The sequence below is a fragment of the Dromiciops gliroides genome, chromosome 3 (genome assembly GCF_019393635.1).
Source record: "Dromiciops gliroides isolate mDroGli1 chromosome 3, mDroGli1.pri, whole genome shotgun sequence".
Classification (NCBI taxonomy): domain Eukaryota; kingdom Metazoa; phylum Chordata; class Mammalia; order Microbiotheria; family Microbiotheriidae; genus Dromiciops; species Dromiciops gliroides.
Window position 1 is genome coordinate 206,577,613 of NC_057863.1, and position 18,909 is coordinate 206,596,521.

The 18,909-nt window shown below is 38.0% G+C and overlaps 1 pseudogene; it reads right to left on the reverse strand.

The window, feature by feature from the left end:
• Positions 1-762: 762 nt before the first annotated feature.
• Positions 763-1,280, reverse strand: LOC122745869 (annotated as a pseudogene).
• Positions 1,281-18,909: the final 17,629 nt, after the last annotated feature.

Consider the following 18,909-nt stretch of genomic DNA (forward strand, 5'->3'; position numbering starts at 1 on the left):
GGGCACTCAATGCTTGGAAAAAAAAAAAGAGAAAAAAGAGAAAAAGAAATCTCCCAAACATTGAATGCTAAGCTTCAAAGCTTCAAATTATTTTTAGGAACACTATTCTCAGAATGAATAGAACAGAGGTATTCTTTCTGTCTTTTTAGGCCTTTTATAAAAGCACTAGATAGAAACCTTTTTTTTTTTTTTAAAGATCCCAGAGACAAGTATCTTCTATTTATTCACAGCACAGGTAGCTTTTTACGGAGGATTCTTGGAAATTTCAACACCAGTCCAAAAAAGTTTTGACACACATATATACATATAATATATAATATTCATAAATACATAAAATATTTCATAAAAAATGAAAAAGGCTTCAACAATTATATAAATGAAAACTGTTTCAACAATTATATAAATAGAAAATATTTAAACAATTGTACACATATAATTGTTGAAACCTTTTTATTTTTATTTTATTTTTGCTAAAAATGTTTCAGTAATTATATATATATATATTATATATATATATGTATATATATATACATAGTTAAAACATTTTTCATTTTATTTTTGGTTTTGTTTTTGGTTTTTGCGGGGCAATGGGGGTTGAGTGACCAGTGTCACGCAGTTGGTAAGTGTCAAGTGTCCGAGGCCGGATTTTGAACTCAGGTCCCCCTGAATCCAGGGCCGGTGCTTTTTTTTTTTTTTTTCCAGAAGTCAAAGAGCTTTATTCCAATGTAGCAAACTTTGGAGAGCAGAGGTGGGGGCTGGCATTTAATCTTCCTCCTCGTCATCGCTGGTGCTGGCCCCTCCCTGGCCCTTCTTGGCATTCTTCCTCTTGACCCTGCCTGCCTGGACCCCTCCATAGGGTGAGCACAGTGAGAAGTCAATGTGCTTCTGGGAGTACAGTCGCACTATGAAGGAGGGGATGTTCACCACCTGCTTCCGGACCCTGATGTGCCTCTGGCGGATAAGCACCGCGCGTGGTGGATGGACTTGGCCAGGCCCAGCTTGAAAAACTGTGCCTGCAGGCGCCGCTCCAGGAAGTTCTCGATCTTAAGGCCCAGGATGTAATCCAGCTTCATCTTGCCCTCGTCCAGGACGCCGATGCGCACCAGCCTCCGGAGCAGGGCATTGCCTTCGCGCGGCCTTGCGGAACCTTGGCCAGCGTGAACTTGACCCGCCACATCTCGAGCTTGTTGCTTCAGCTCCTGGTCCAACCGCGACTGCTCGAAGGGCCGCCGCGGCGTCACGTATGTCTTGCGACACACCCAGCTCCTGGTGACCTGCATCTTGGCCTAGCGGGGCGGTCTGGCTCGCGCCTCCCAACACGTTTCAGAACCGACCGGAAAAGCCAGGGCCGGTGCTTTATACACTGCACCACCTAGCTACCCCATCATTTTATTTTTCAATAAAATAGATACAATGCATATGCACAGTATTTATATTACATGCATTCAACCAGAGATGAACTCCATGGAGCATGTGTGTGGATAAGCCTACAAGGGCCTGACTACAGAGCATGAGTTCTAGTTCCCCAGGGAACTCTTAATACTGAAATGTTGAAAATACTTCCTGCTTTGGGGCCTTGAACAACTTGTGTGGTTCCTTGGAACCCTATCCCTTGATTGCTGAAGGTGGGAGGGGAAGCCATAGCAGAGAGGAACATCTATTGATACAAGACGAGTGACCCACACAGTGATTCTCTCTCTTCCTTCACCTTCCCAGGTGGACTCATGTAACCCTCAAACTGCCACAGTGTTGTGGTGTCTCTGTTCCCATTAGAAATATGGCTCCTGCTTCCATTTGGTAGTTAAATTATGGGAACCACTAACTTGCATGACTGACTGTCTTTTCTGCTTTATCTTTTCCTGTTCACAAGTGACTAAATAAATATTCTGGGTTGGTCATGTCCAGACTTGGAGGGAGTTCTGTGAATTCAAGACATCAGGATATCCTGAGTCCTAAGGATCAGTTGCATTGTAGGAATTGCCCTCTATATACACTACAACAATTCTTGGAGGAGAATGTGACCTCTAATAGAAGAATGAGGCCAAGACTTGTCCTGCCTTGTCAGAAGATAGAAATGTGGATGGGATTATTTGGATACTGAAGAGCTTAGGTGAACTATAAATGCCTATTCAGTAGTCTCAAACAATAGAAAGTCTTGTTGGAAAGGGAGAAAGAGACAAAGAAAGGGACACAAAGACAAAACAGAGGCAGAGAGAGGAATTTGAGGCCACTTCATGTATGACCTTGGCCAGTCCATCCCTCCTTGGGCAGCCTGATGGGGTTCATTACTATTGTTGTTGGCCTTGAACATTGGTTCAGCTAAGCACTATTGCAGCTCAGAACTTCAGAGCTCAAGCAATCCACCATTCTTATCCTACTTACAAACAAGGGTTACAGGACTGCCATGGCATCATCACCCCCAATATTTTCACCTCAAAGAACTTGTATGATTAGTGTTAACATCCCCAAACTAAACATCCTAATTATTTAATGACCCTGCAGGGCTTGCTTATGAATATTTTGTGCTTTAAACATCTCATTCGAGGTGGAGGAAACAAATAACTGTACACAAATAACTTCTCTAGGAGGAACCCTGTTAATACTATTTAGGAGAGACCAGAGATTTGAGCTATAGCCAAGCCTTATTGAATAGATTTTCTCCAGGTCTCTCATAAGGGGTATGATAAGCCAGTGGGTATAAGAACAAAGGTTGAGTCTATCTAGTATAAAATAATTTTTATTTCTTCCACCATAGAAGAAATGTTTAAGATACAAAACACTCCTAAGAACACACTGACAAACACTTTGAATATGATACAATAACCCATCACTCCTATTATGTTCTCCTGGGAATTAGGAGAAGATCCTGAAAGACTTGTGGAACTACTGAATTTAATTTCACCTCAGTCTGTACTAGCTGGATAGCAGCTGAACACTCATATCTTTTGGCCTGCTACATCATGGCTTCGATGTTTAGGACCCAGGATGATCTTCTGTTTTGTCACACTACACAGAGAAGCAGTTGTTTCTTCACCTGGATTTCTGTATAGACTAGAAAAAGCCTCATCCACCAGATGGATTGTCTGAGTAGAAGCCAAAAAACATGAACAGCCAAACTGAGGGGGAAAAAAAAAAGATTTATTAGCAATTGTCTGAGGAAAAGCGCTCATTGACAAGAATTTGAGCTTCACATACAAATTTGTTTTGTGTGTTTTTTAAATCTTTTTAGGGTTGTTTCAGGTACAGATCCTATCATTATTCCATAGCAATTTTGGAATGATTTTCACAGGAAAGAGGAGTAGAGAAGAGATCTATATGTAAAACTTTCCACAGGAGAGAGAGTAGAGAAAATAGGGAGTCTGCAAATGCAAAAAGAGGGGTGAGAGTACTGAGACAATATCTGCCATGCATCTGGCAGGGTTTGTTATCAGAATGAGGAGATGTTTCCTGTTCAAAGGCAGGAAAGAAGAGTCACCTTGTGATCAAATACTTTTATTTTATTTTATTTTATTTTTTCGGGGCAATGGGGGTTAAGTGACTTGCCCAGGTTCACACAGCTAGTAAGTGTCAAGTGTCTGAGGCTGGATTTGAACTCAGGTCCTCCTGAATCCAGGGCCGGTGCTCTATCCACTGTGCCACCTAGCTGCCCCGTGATCAAATACTTTTACAATTGTTAAAGAATTCCATTTGATGTAAGACAGCAGGATTGAAATAGCTATTGAGGCCACACTGTTGGTGTTGCTTCTCCAAGGACAAGGAATAGGTTTTCTACAACAGTGGATTTGACTTTCTGCTTTACTGTGTCCTTTCATAGTTTCTTGTATTTTATTCCTCATTCTCAGTGAAGCTACAAAAAGTACCTTCCCTGCCAGTCACCACCTGGTTATCTGAACACATGACATATCCATAAGGACTAAAAACATCTATTTGGTCCCCTGTGCTCAGAGAAAGCAATCCAAAGCAGAAGAGGAAGCTGAGGACTTGAGATTCTATCTCAGGTTCACCTAGGAAAGCATATGCCATGTAATCAAAGCTGGCATATCTGCTGCTATGGAGGGGTAGGCGTGAGAAATCCCCTTCCCCCCTTGTTGGAAGTCCAGAGGTGAAGCTGGAGTCCCACGTGACATGGTAAAAAGAATGGGACAGAGTAAGACTGAGACTTTTTCCCCTTCTTTTTAAAAAAATCTACTGAGGACCGAGGGTGTCCCCAGGAGTTGCAGGTCACTTAAGTCTTTTATCAAAGAGGCCTTCCCATGAGGGACACTTCCATTATGGAGAGCAGGTGGTTCCTCTAATTACTCTGCTAAGATAGATAGATAGATAGATAGATAGATAGATAGATAGATAGATAGATAGATAGATAGAAAGAAAGAAAGAAATGTTCGTATGTTTATGTGTATGTTTATGAGTACATGTATGTGTATGTGTATATGTATATATACATATATGTATATATACATATATGTGTATATATAAATGCATGTTATATAAAATTTATATAAACATAGATGTCTACATATACATATAAATTTACATATATATATATATGTATATATGTGTGTGTGTATCTAATTTACTTTTTTTAAAACTCATTGTGCTTCTTTCCCCTGTAGAAGTTAATATCCTTTAGGTGAGTGGATTTCTAAAATTTTATTTGCATTTCCCGTGTCTACCAGAGTTCCTGGCACATGCACAGTAGGTACTTAGTGTATACTCCCTAGTTGACTAATTGGTTGAAATGGCCTTGGATACTCTAGAATCTAGAACAATGATGTCAAAGTCAAAGAGACCATCTCTGTGGGCTGCATATTGACTTACCCCCCCAAAATTAACATTATCTGTGTTGTATTGTATTTTTAGTACTCTTGTTAGGCATACCCGAATTACATTTTAACCTGCTTCTTGTTGGCACTCAGTTTTGCAGTGCAGCAGTGTTTAGTGCATTTAAACTTTAAAATATGAGGAAGTCCATTGCCTGGTGATTCTAGATAAGATGGAAAAATTAGATTTGTCTGGGCAAACTTTATTATAACAATTCTTCCAGTCTATTTTTCCACAGGTTCATACAACCCTAACTATAATTCCCTGTTAAATAACTGAGAAAAACAAGATGGCTCCTTGTATGTTCTCATTTGTACTTCATTGACACATTTCCTTGACATTTCTTCTTTAATTTATAATCAGTTAATCTTTAACTCATGGGAGGTCTGAAATTCTATATTCCAGTTGATTTATATGTATTTCCTGTAAGCTGAAGGCTACAGGATGGAGTCAATCACCTGTGGTGTCTATGGATGTTATAGCAACCATGTGCACTCCCAATTTCTTATTAGGAAGGGGGTGAAATGAAGGTAAGACATTTATGTGCCATTTCTTAGGTTATGGACATGATTCTTTGAGCACTTGGCTGTTTGCTTCAAGATGGTGACTAAAAGCCAAACCAAAGTGTCTTTCCCCACCTCGACTCTTTTAAAAATCTTTGTGGGTTTCATCAGGCTTTAAGGGACAGAAAAAAATATTTTAACCTCCCTAATGTAAGGAAATACTACTACTGGTTCAATACAGATAGCATGCCTCCACTTTCACCTGAAAATACAATACTTTTGACACTCTGCCACAACATCTGGCAGGGTTGAAATTTCATGATTTTTTAAAAATTTCTTCCAAACAGATAATACTACTTGTGCTATAAAATCAGCCATGAGAAAACATTACTGTCCATCACAAAGGTGAGAGTTTCTTCTAGGAAATGCAAAACCTGGTGTAGTGGAGTAGTAAGAGCTGAGAATATGGATTTATGGACCATTTACCTTTTGACAACTTATTTGGGACAAAAGAATAAAAAAAGAAGAAAAGCTCAGAAAGAGTCATACATGGGACATTATCTTTGAAGTGGGAATTTATTTCATTGTTTTAATGTCCAGGTTTCCATTTGTCATGAAACTTTAAAATTAAACGTCTCCTGTATGCACATTTTAATTTAATAAGAAGGATCATAATTTATCATTTGGTTCAGATTTATTATTGTAAAAAGCTCCGGCTGATGTCATGGTGAAGTCTCTGCATGGAATGAGGGCAGATGGGAGGCAGAAATGATTCACTTTTCCATGAATATTAACAACAAAAAAAAAGATACCAACTATTCCTCACATTCCTCATTCTCTTCAGACCTAGCTGGGCCAATATCCTTCAGCCATTCCAGACTTTATCCTGTTAAAGCAGACTTGATCTCTTTCAAGTAGAATCAGCTTTTTTCATAAACAGAGAAGATAGTTTCATCTATGGAGTGATTTGAGGGGTACTGAGGAAAGACTCTTTTCACCCAAAATATTAGGGTTAAGGCAGTGCATACTGTAGGCTCTATGGTAAAAATGCAAAAGTTGTCTAGGAGAAATAACACATTAAGCCATTATCAATTATTAATGTCTCACCTCAAATTAGTTTATCAGATTTCCTTTGAGGAAGAAACCTAGATTTGGCAGGGGTGGGGTGGGGTGGGGTGGGGAGGGTAATATCTTTCTTTTTTTGCATTATTTGAAATAGTTTGAAAACGAATGTCTTAATGTATTCAAAAATATACTGCTATAGTTTCCAAACTCCTAAGCTATGGAAATGGAGATCACTTAGTCTGAGAATCTGTCTTATACCACTGTAAAGTCAAGTGTATACTATTAAATAATATACATTTTGGGTGACTAGGGAGGTCACACTTTTTTTCTTATGTATTATTTGTCATTACCCCCTTTCAGCTTTCTGTGCAAACTATTTACATTGATGAATAGGGAAATGTGGAAATAAAACAAAATTTGTATAAGTATATACAAATTTAAAAGGCAAAGATAAACCCAAAAGTAGAATTATTTCTGTAGAATAATTCAGGGATCAGACTCACAGAAGAAGAATTAGGCATTCATATATTAGACATTTGTGGAGAAACTGTTGGCAAGACCATCACACTGATGCATTTCTGCTGAAGTTATGAAGTAGTCCAACTGATATGATTACAATTTGGAATTTTGCATGAAAAGTGAACAAACTATCCTTTTACTTTGGCCCAGTAACTTTAGAACAGCTGGTTGGTACAGTGGAGAGAGTGCTAGGCATCAAAAAGACTCATCTTCTTGAATTCAAATCTGGCCTCTGACTAGTTGTGTGGCCCTGGGAAAGTCACTTAACCCTGTTTCCCTCAGTTTCCTCATCTATAAAATGATTTGGAGAAGGAAATGGCAAACTGCTCCAGTGTCTGCCAAGAAAACTCCAAATGGGGCATGAAGAGTCAGACATGACTGAAATGATTGAACAGGTATATCAAAATATTCCCAACACTATTTTATTTTTCAAAGAACCACTGATTATGTATTATGTCCATTAATTATGAAAAATATGGCACATGAATATTGTATATTATTATTGCTAGTTAAGAAATTGTAAATTTGAGGAATTTTAAAAATTATGGAAAATCTGTCTGAACTACTACAAAAAGCGGGCCATAGAAAGATCATGGGATCTGAAGTTAAAGGACTTAGATTAAAAACTTGCCTCTGCTGCTTATAACCTATGCCTTTGGGCAGGTGACTTAAGCAATCTGAGCTGCCCTCAGTTTTCTAACCAAAAAATGAAGAAATTGGATTAGGTGGCCTCTGAGGTACCATCTAGATTCAGAACTATGATACTGTGAAATAAGCAGAACCAAGGCAATAATATAGACAATTGTCACAATAGTATAAATAAATCACTAAAGGAAAACTAAAATCTGACCCAGTTAAGGAACTTGAGAAGAGACCACTAATTTGGAAAAGAGGTAGGGAACTCTTAACAAAGATCACTATATACCGGAACAGATATGGTTTCCTTTGGGTTTTTTGTTTGTCTATTTAATGCCTTTTTTTGGCACAAGGAAAGATTCACTTTTTAAGGGTAAAGGGGTGGCTAAAGTTATATATAGACAAACTGCATCAGTTACTTATGAAATAACAATGAATACTTAAGAATGGGGGAAACAAACAGCTAAATAAAGGGAATTTTTGATGAAAAATAAAGATAACTCAGAAGGAAGGAGAGATGGAAAGTAAGAAAAACAAATGAGATGAAGTGATTGGAACCTGGAACTGACATAATTCCTAAAAGGCCTGAACTGATTATGGAGACAATTCCCTGTAGGAAACATGACCTGTGGGATGCAAAGTGACAATCATTTAAATTTTAGTGTTTTTCAGAAGGTAAAAACATACATAACTTTAAAAATATGAAAAGGTAAGTCTTTAGAAGACATTTCAGTGATTGTGATTGGTTTTGGCATTTAGGGGGATTTATAGAGTATACAATTCAAAATGTTTACGAGGTTAATCTTAGGTACATTATTACATTATGCAGTATGCTCTAATTTCCCTACTAGTATGACATTGTTACTATGAAGGGCCATTTGTGAAGTGGATCTGCCATAACTATTTGAAATTTGGCTGAAAGTGGTTGTCTTTCAGTTAAATAATCCACAAGTGGAAAGGGATGATTCAATTGCAAAGTGGAAAAAAATCTCCCCTGCAAAAATTCATTAGAAGCATGTTTGAGTTAATGGTGAAAATGGCACCCAAGTTGTGCCATTGTGGTATGGACGTTTTCAGGAAGAAAAATAAAATCACTGGTAAAAGTCTGCTAAGATGCCATCTACATTTAAAGACTATAGCAGGTCAAAAGTGTTAGAAGTTCATACAAGTTTTTCCAGGCCTTTCTGAAATTATCCTCCTTGTTATTTAGTAAAAGTCTATTATGATTTGCCTGATAGCATGAGGGAAGTGGTTGAAAAATGATCCATTGTAATTTGGAACAATGTTGAATAAGCAGAACTGAAGTGTCAGGGTCTAGCAGAAGCCAGATTAAACATGGAGATGTACCCATTCCATACCTCATTCATTCATTTTTGCCTAATTCATTGTGATGCTTTAAAAAAAAACAAAATTATTTAAAACACATTGAGATCTGTTTGCAAAAATATAATGTACCATATTAGATTTTTAAATTAGAAAAGTAATTAATAGTTTCTCAAGCAATTGACTTTATTTTTTAAAAATAGTCTTTAAAAATAAAGACAATGTAGAAGAATGAATATTTCTTATTGGAATAGCCAAGTACATAGTATTCAAAATTATGTATTCAGTACACTTCCATCAGCTTATCTCACATTTAATTAAGCCACATCTGATGGCTACAAATTCAGATTACCAAAAAAACTATGATGAAGCACAGCACAGGGCAGATACTGACAAGCTATGTGACTCTGGGGAAGTCCCTTAACTTTCATTGCTTCAGTTCCTCATCTGTAAACTGGGGCACACTGGAGGAGAAAAAGGCAAATCACTTCAGTATCTTTGCCAAGAAAAACCCACGGACAGGGGCAGCTAGGTGGCTCAGTGGATAGAGCACTGACCCTGGAGTCAGGAGTACCTGAGTTCAAATCCAGCCTCAGACACTTAACACTTACTAGCTGTGTGACCCTGGGCAAGTCACTTAACCCCAATTGCTTCACTAAAAAAAAATAAATTAAAAAAAAAACCCACGGACAAGTCCATGGGGTCACAAAGAATCAGACATGACTTAACAATGCACAAATTGCCATTCACTCATTTTTGAATCACATAGTGTAGTTCATTGAAGAAAATATCTGCAAAGTGAAAATGTATTTGCTAAAGATCCTTGGGTTGCATGTAGGCTTCCTGACTGTCATTCCCTGGTTCTTTGGCACTTTCAAACTAGAACCCACTACATTGACTGTGTGTGCAAACTTAGCTTACTTTATATACTGACTTGCCTTAGATACCGGACCATTCAGCTATCTACCTAGGTTATCTTGCTTTTAATCTGTCCCCTATATGAATTGTGCCACCCATCCCCACTTTTCTCCCTCCTCCTCAGCAAAAAATTCTCTTTCCCCTATATGTGCTATCTTTCCCTAGTAGAATGCATGCTCTGCAAATTTGGACTCTGTCTTTTTTTTTTTTTTTTTTGTGAAGCAATCGGGGTTAAGTGACTTGCCCAGTGTCACACAGCTAGTGAATGTCAAGTGTCTAAGGCTGGATTTGAACTCAGGTCCTCCTGAATCCAAGGCTAGTACTCTAAACACTGTGCCATCTAGCTGCCCCCTCAATCTTTTTTGTTTGTTTGTTTTTGTTTGTTTTTGCAGGCCTATGAGGTTTAAGTGACTTGCCCAGGGTCACACAGCTAGTAAGTGTCAAGTGCCTGAAGCCGGATTTGAACTCAGGTACTCCTGAATCCAGGGCCAGTGCTTTACCGCTGTGCCATCTAGCTGCCCCTCTATCTTTTTTTTAATTAATAAAGTATTTTATTTTTTTCCGTTACATGTAAAGATAGTTCTCAACTTTTGTTTATACAAGCTTTACAATTTCAGATTTTTCTCCCTCCCTCCCCTCCCTCCCTCCTCCCCTAGACAGCAGGTAATCTGATATAGGTTATATATAGATACACATAATAACATTAATACTATTTCTGCATTAGTCATGTTATAAGAGAAAAAATCAGAGCAATGATGAAAAACCTCAAAATAGAAAAAAACAACAGCATCAAAAACAAAAGAAATAGTATGGTTCATTCAGCATCTATACTCCACAGTTCTTTTTTTTTTTCTTGGATTTGGAGATCCTTTTCCATCACGAGTTCCCTGGAACTCTTCTGTGCCATTGCATTGGTAAGAAGAATAAAGTCCATCACAGTAGATCAACACTCAATGTTGATGATACTGTGTACAATGTTCTTCTGGTTCTGCTCATCTCACTCATCATCAGCTCACGCAAGACCCTCCAGGTTTCTCTGAACTCCTGCTCATCATTTCTTACAGCACAATAGTATTCCATTGTATTCATATACCACAACTTGTCCAGCCATTCCCCAATTGATGGGCACCCCCTCAACTTCCAATTCCTTGCCACCACGTAAAGAGCAGCTATAAATATTTTTGTACATGTGGGTCCCTTTCCCCTTTCCATGATTTCTTTAGGAAAAAGACCCCAAAGTGGTATTGCTGGCTCAAAGGGTATGCACAGCTTTATCGCCCTTTGGGCATAATTGCCCCTCTATCTTTTTTAAAAAATAAAAAAAAGTCTTTGTATTCCTGGAATTTAGCATAGTGCCTGGAACATGTTAATACTTTACATATTTTAAAAATTCAATTATTCATTCAGTCTTAAGTTTGGATGCATTCATGGTAGGAGAAATAGAACTTTAAGATGGAAACATTTCCTAAGGTTAATGATCAGTATTTTTTAAAAAGTCTAATTGAGCCATGGTTTGACTTCATGTTGTTCATTATGAGAAAGAGAGAGAGAGTGAGAGAAAGAGAGAGAGAGAGAGAGAGAGAGAGAGAGAGAGAGTGAGCATTTACTAAGTGGTTATGAACTGGTAGGCACTGTGCTAAGCACTGGGAATACAAATACAAACAAAGATGGTCTCTATCCTAAGTCAGTTTGCAATTTAATAAGGGGAAAAATGGGTAAAAGGTAGTCAAAAATCAGTGGGAGTGGGGGGGAGGATGCTACAATTAAAAATTCCAGAGAATCAGGAGCAGAGCCAGATTAGAAGTGATTATGTTTGGCTTTTCCAGTTGCTTAAATGGAGATTCAGGATCCCATTAATCATCAGAGGGAGCCTCAGGTGTAGAAGCATCTGTAGTTTGAGAAAACAGGTGGTACAGAGGTGTAAAAGTTCAGAGAATTTGGAAAGGAACAGAGTTAGAAATGAGCAAGAGTGGCCTGGGCACTTTTTTTTTTTTTTTTTTTTTTTTGCGGGGCAGTAGGGGTTAAGTGACTTGCCCAAGGTCACACAGCTAGTAAGTGTCAAGTGTCTGAGGCCAGATTTGAACTCAGGAACTCCTGAATCCAGGGCCGGTGCTTTATCCACTGCGCCACCTAGCCGCCCCCTGGGCACTTTTTACAATGGAAGTTCTGAACTAGAAGACTAAACCAGGAATCAAGAGACTTGAATTCTCCTCATTGCTTTGCCATTATCTAGACATACTATGTTATACAAGTTGTGTCACCTCTCTCAAACTCAGTTTCCACCCCTGTATAATTATGGATTTGGATAAGATGATCTCTAAGATCCCTTTCAGCTCTAAAACTCTGATTTAAGTCTTTTTCAGACCCCCAGGGTACATAGTGTTGGGCTAACTGTCAGTTGTTTTGTAACCTTTAATAGTTCATGACTTCTGAGTCATTACATTTGTACAGCTAATGTTGTGTCCTACGCTATTGATTTTCATTTCCTGCCTTGTAATAGATGGAACCAGGATGAGGACTATGCACTGTCATTGGGATCTTGGCAGAGAATCCAATGTAAAGTTTAAAAATACTGCATTCATGCTTTTGTGAAATGTCCATTGCTCACAGTTAATGGTCTGAGCCGTCCTGAACTAGCTGAGTGACTGACAAAAGGGTCAACTGTTTAAATACTGTGCTGTCTTTGGGCAATAAAGATGATGCCATTGACTTGATGTCAGTAGGGTCTGCACTTGGAGTTGTTGTTTTAGTACTGATGATGGGTTTAAACTAATCTATTCACCTTCCCATGCCCTATCTGACTTGTGATCAATAACATTTGAGACAGGGCAGGATTAGGGGTTAAGACTGTGGTTCTGGCACAAAATAAAGCCGACTGTGTGGCCTGTAATCTTAGCTTCATATACATCCTGTTCTAAACAACTGTAGTAACCAGCCACAGGCAATAATTAACTATTATGAATGACCATAAGCAAGTTCAGGACAAAGTTTAATTGGGTTACAATGAAATCTTCCTCTTTCCTCCCCCCCACCCCCGGAAAAGAAGGAAAATGATATTAATTGACATTTATATGATGCTTTTAATTATGCAAAGCATTTTATTTGCATTGTCTCACTCAAGGTTCCCAATTATTCTGTGAGTAAGATATTACCATTGTTAGTATCCCTATCTTACAAAAGAGGAAACTCAGTTACTCATTGACTTACCCAAGATCACACACCTGGTAAGTGTGCATAGTAGGATTTGAACCCATATCTTCTTGATGCTGAATACAGAACTATTTCAACTTTACCATGCTGCCTTTCAAAATCAGTGAAACCAATTTAGACACTGTATTTTGAGTGTCAATTCCATTCAGCTGCTTCTTGTATCCTTCTTTATAGTTTCAGACTGTGCATTAGGAAGAAGTTTTCTCAGACTTCTATGTGTCTGAATAGATCTCACAAATTCATCACTATGTACTATCTTGAAGGCTTTTATGAGTCCAGGATCTTTTTTATGAAAAGTATTGTTACACACCACAAATTATCCTGCCTTATCACCATGTTCAAAATATTTGAAATTTCATTTTCATTGAAAAAGATTTAATTCAGAAGCACTTCCTTTTATGTTAAATAATAGTTAACTACATGCACAACTATTTTATGTCTTGTACATTGAGAATTCTGAGGAAAAAACACATATTAAGTGATGCAAAAATAAAGAATTAAAAACCATTGGAATTGTAGACTTGTCACACTATTTGAAAGATAGCAATTTGAACTGATGTTACTTTTTAGAAAGCAATTCTATTCCTTCAATCCTTCAGTTGATACCTTAGAAAAAGACTGGACTAAGCAAATATCCCAGAGCTACTGAAGTCAGATGGTGTATAAGTATGACTTTTTCTAAACCACTAAGTAACATTGGCATTAAAGTTCCAAGGAATAATCTCCTCTGGTCGGCTTACTGTCTCATACTCCCTAAGGACGCACGGCTGGCTTTGATAGCTCATCCTTCATGTTGCATTGTTAGGCAGAAAATGAAAGAAAAAATATACTGACACTTCCCTGTAGAACTAGGAAATAAGAAAGAATATGCCAGGGAAAAAATCATACCCTTGTTCCAAAGTTGCTGTCACATACCAAGTGAATAGAGTAGGTCTTTATATAAAATTATGCTTGATCAGCAACAGAAAGGAATATGGTGGGACAAAGGCTAGACTTTGTAGGATGCTGAAGAAAAGTTCCCCATGGGGGCCCACTGTTCCCTGCAGGGCCACTCAGAATGAATTAGCACTTGGTAATCTGGTGACAAATGTTACTGGAATCAATCATTTGAAGGACATTTCTTGTAAAGCTAGGGCATCTCCAGTTCAGCAGCTAGAAATCAGTGAGCTCCAAAGCTCATTCCACCTGTGAAGACTTTTTGGAGCAGCTCAGCATCAGCCTAATGTTTAGGATAAGCTTATAAGGAGTCAGTAGTGCTAGAATGGTAGCAGTTATTTTTAGCTTAAACATTCCTCTTGCTAGAAAGCTTCAGTCAGGTGTCAAGATCAAATGTGGAGCAGTAAAATTTTCAGAAAATGCAGAAACCTAGTTTGTCTGAAATGTAACATGACATGAACCATTCAAACTCCTCTTAAGCCAAAAAATTTTACCTCCCACAACTCCTGCTTTCTCACATAATGAAGATCAACAAAAGCAAAGAGGACACTCAAAGAAAATATCACTGAGAACTATGCACATGAAAGATATCAAAAAGATAGCAAAGAAAGAAAAAAAACTATTTAAAAGAAAATTTACTGTGGTTATGAGAACAATTCAGAAATATACATGGGATAGAGGTTCTAAAAGACAATTGAAATGCTTTTATGTAAAATTCAAAAGCTTTTTTTGACAAAGAATATCAATGTAGTTAGAATTAGAAGAAAAATTATAGCTTGGGGGAAAGTTTTTTTTTTTCCTTAAACGTTTGGTAAAAGTGGTATGTTTACAAATGTATAGACAATTGGCAGGGGTTAAAGGCCAGTTTTCCCATAAACAAGTGATAAAAGGGTATGGACAAAAAAATTTTAAAAGATTAAATAAACTATTAAAATCCCTATGAAAAAATGTTCAAACTCATTAAAAATAAGAGAAATTTGAATTCAAACAATTCTGAGTCATCAACCTTCAAGTCATTAGAAGGGGAAAGAGGGTAAAGGAAGGGCAAATTCAGTGTTGGAAGGGCTGAAGACAAGAATGCTAATCTATTACTCTGGAGTGGTGAATTGGTTAAATCATTCTAGAAAACAATTTATAACTATGCAAAGAAAGGTATTGAATTGTTCATCCCTTTGGAAAGTCCATCAATATCACTATTAGGCTTGCACACACAAAATGTTCACAGCACCATTATTTGCATAACAGTTCCTTTGGGCTCACTCTCCTAATTTATCTTCCATCAGGTTCCATTTCCCAGAGGAGCAGTTGCTACTACTTTCATGGTTCTAGGGGGAACCTCAAGGTACTGAAGCTGATAACACAGTAGGTCCTGAGACTCAATCAGCATGCTCCCTATCAACAATCAATGTAGTAGATCCCAGAGAAGGGGTTTACTGAGGCCAGAGTAAGAAGAGTTGGCATAAAACATTCTTCCCAAAAGCTGGGGCTTGGTCTCCCTCAAATACATAAGAAATCAGTGGGAAGATTGAGTGTAACCTCAAAGTACAAAAGCAGTGAGACATGCATTTAGAAAACCCTGGTGGCAAAGACCTAAATCACAACTCCTGGTTACTGGAAATACCTCTCTCCCATTGTCAAGACTTCACAAAGTCCCCTTCCACCTTGATGTAATACACTGCCAAATTTTCTAGAGTTCAAAGCTAACATACTTCTCTGGTAAGGGGTCATGATCCTTGAAGCTGCTGCTTTCTCTAGGGGACTGTCTATACCTGTTTGTAGCTGATTCTATTGACATCAGCCACTACTAGTCTAGTCCCTACTGCTACCAGCTCTGGTTGCCAGGGGAACCACTGATCATAATCCTGAACTCACAAAGTTGCCTGGATATTTCTATCTCAAAATACTTGTTTATCAAAGATTAGGAAAGGGCAGCTAGGTGGCACATTGATAGAGTGCCAGGCCTGAAGTCAGGAAGACTTATTTTTTAGATATCAAATCTGGTCTCAAACACTAGCTCTTTGACCTTGAGGATGTCACTTAACCCTATTTGGCTCAGTTTCCTCATCTATTAAATGAGCTGAAGAAGGAAACGACAAAACATTTCAGTATCTTTGCCAAGAAAACACCAAATGGGATCACAGAGTTGCATATGACTGAAAAATAATTGAACAGAGAAAGATCATAGAACAAACATAAGAGAGACATGTAGTCCTATGGTCACTAATGAGTGGGAAAGTTGGGTGGAAGACAGGGCTGCTCTCCCTGCTCTACCTGACTCTCAGGACAACTTTTTTTTAAAACATTTTAAATTTTTTTGTTTTTTGGCAGGGCAATGGGGGTTAAGTGACTTGCTCAGGGTCACACAGCTAGTAACTGTTAAGTGTCTGAGGCCGGATTTGAACTCAGGTACTCCTGAATCCAGGGCCGGTGCTTATTCACTGCACCACCTAGCCTCTGCTTCAGGACAACTTTTAAGCCATCCTGCCTCCCTTCAGCTACAAAGAGAGTGTGAAGGCCAGGTCACCCCTTTTGTATATCTGCTCAATTATGACCCAGCAACCCCTTAATCATCGGTTCTTCCCAGATATACAGAAAATTGGAAGACTTTTCATCATTGCTCAGTAGAAACTCTTGAATTGTCCACATGATATATTAGACTAAAACAGGCAGGGAAAATCTGTCCATGATGCAAAGACTGACCATTGTAGGCAAATGCACCAATAATGTATATGTAATAATATCAAAGAGTGTCCAGTGATTGGGGAATGGCCAGACAGACTATGCAATATGAAATAATGGTTCATTGCTGTACTATAAGATAGTATGAAAATGAGAATTTAAAGAAGCACTGAGAGATGCATGAAGTTATGCAGAGTGAAAATGTAGAGTCAGAACAATATACAGAATGGATAGTAAGGTGGCTCAGTGGATAAAGCACCAGCCCTGGACTCAGGAGAACCTGAGTTCAAATCTGGACTCAGACACTTGACACTTACTAGCTGTGTGACCCTGGGCAAGTCACTTAACCATCATTGCCCTGCAAAAACAAAAAAACAAAAAACAAGCCTAACCCATCAGTTCAAATACTAGGGGATGGTGCCAAGTTTGTCTTTTCTGTATTGATTAACTGTAAATTTATGAACTAATGTTCTTCTGCTCATAATTATGTTTGCTTAACTCTCTTAAGGCAAAATACTTTGTAGGGGATTGGTTTAGATGCTTGAGAATAAATTTCTACTATGTCAAAAATAAAATGAATCAATTAAAATTAAGAAAAGAAATTGAATTTCTTCTCAATTAATATGTTAGTAAGCATTTATTAAGTGCTTATTCCTTCCCAAGCACTGTTACAGGATAAAAGTCCAAAGAGTGAAACAATGCCTGCTTTTGATTTAACAGTTTAAGAGAGGAGACAAAAAAAACATATGCAAATTTATATAAAGGACAAATACAAATAAATACAAACTCAACAATACAAAGTATAAAAGAAATGAGAAGTTAGTCAATCATGCATCTGTGTGGAGAACTCTGTTATTAGGGTCAGACCATCACTGCAAAAGATCTACACATTATTGGTAATTTCATACTTTCCTAGGGTCAAGATGGAGAACAGTTCTCTCTAGCTCCTGAAAACTGTTTGATAGCTTTTTTGGGTTTTTTTGGTTTTTTTGAACTCATGTCCTCCTGAATCCAGGTCTGGTGCTCTATCCACTGCACCACCTGGCTGCTCCATTTGATAGTTTGTTGATCAAGATTGTAGAGATTATAGATGTCCAATACCCAAGGGCAATTACCTTATTCAGTTTTTATGCTTCCTCTTAGCGTATGAGCTTACTTGATTGGAGAGTACAAACTCACTTATCCTGTCAACCTGACTCCATACCAGACCATGCTTTATATTTCATTCTGCCATCTAAAAAGCCGGATTTAGGCCCTGCAGCCATACCCTCTGCTCTCCAGGACCTTCTGTTCTGTAAACAGTATTCAAATTACTATATTTATGACTCTATGGATTAACTCATAGATCCTGTGGCTGATTCCCTAGACCAAAACTCCTTCCCCTGGACATCACTCACCTGTAGGTGTTGTCTTTCCCACTAGAAAATAAACTTCTTGAGGGCAGGGAGTATCTCACTTCTGTATTTGTGTTCCAAGTATTTAGTGCTTAAAAGGTGATTTTTCATTCATTCATTTATTCATGGCTATTTTCCCAGCCTTTTTTGTAGGACTAGTTCCAAGCAGACCTACAGAGCTGATGAGTATACACTTAGGAGGGTATAGAAAATGAAGGAACACAATATGGAAAAGCTACATGAGAATTACAATAGGGAATCTCTGCTTATTTTTCTTCCCAAAACAGAATTTTAACCAGGAGCATATTTGAGAATCTAAGGTATCTCTGAGTCTGGAACATTACCCTATGAAACTTCTGACTCTTGAAGGAAGTTCTAGGAATTCAATGGAAAGAATGTTAGCTTTGGAATAAAATCCTTGGTCTTTGCTTTCTAGAAGGCATCCTTGGGCAAAATACATCAATAAACCTCTTTGGTCCCCATTTCCTCATCTTCCAAAAGAGAGGTATGGGCTAGATGACCTCTAAGGGCCCTTTCTGTTTTCAGTGCCCCTGTGTCTGATAGAAATTATATATAAGTATATTGGTGATAGAAATATGAATGTATTGTGGTCATGGACAAAAACAGTGGCAATGCTGGAATATGGAAGTAGGTACTTACAGCACATAGAGTGAGAGGTCAGTTTCTTATCTCTCTGCAGTCCTGTGATGTCAATATTAGTACCCTGCTGGCTCCCTTTAAAGTCAGAGTTGTTTGAATCTAATCCTCAGGGGTATGGGGCACAATTCAAAACTAATCCCAGATACTCTTTTATTTCAAGTTTAAGTGACAGCCAAAGTTATTAATTCTTTGAAGAAATACTTCATGGCTAACAAGCTTTTTTTTTTTTACTAGCAACTAATATG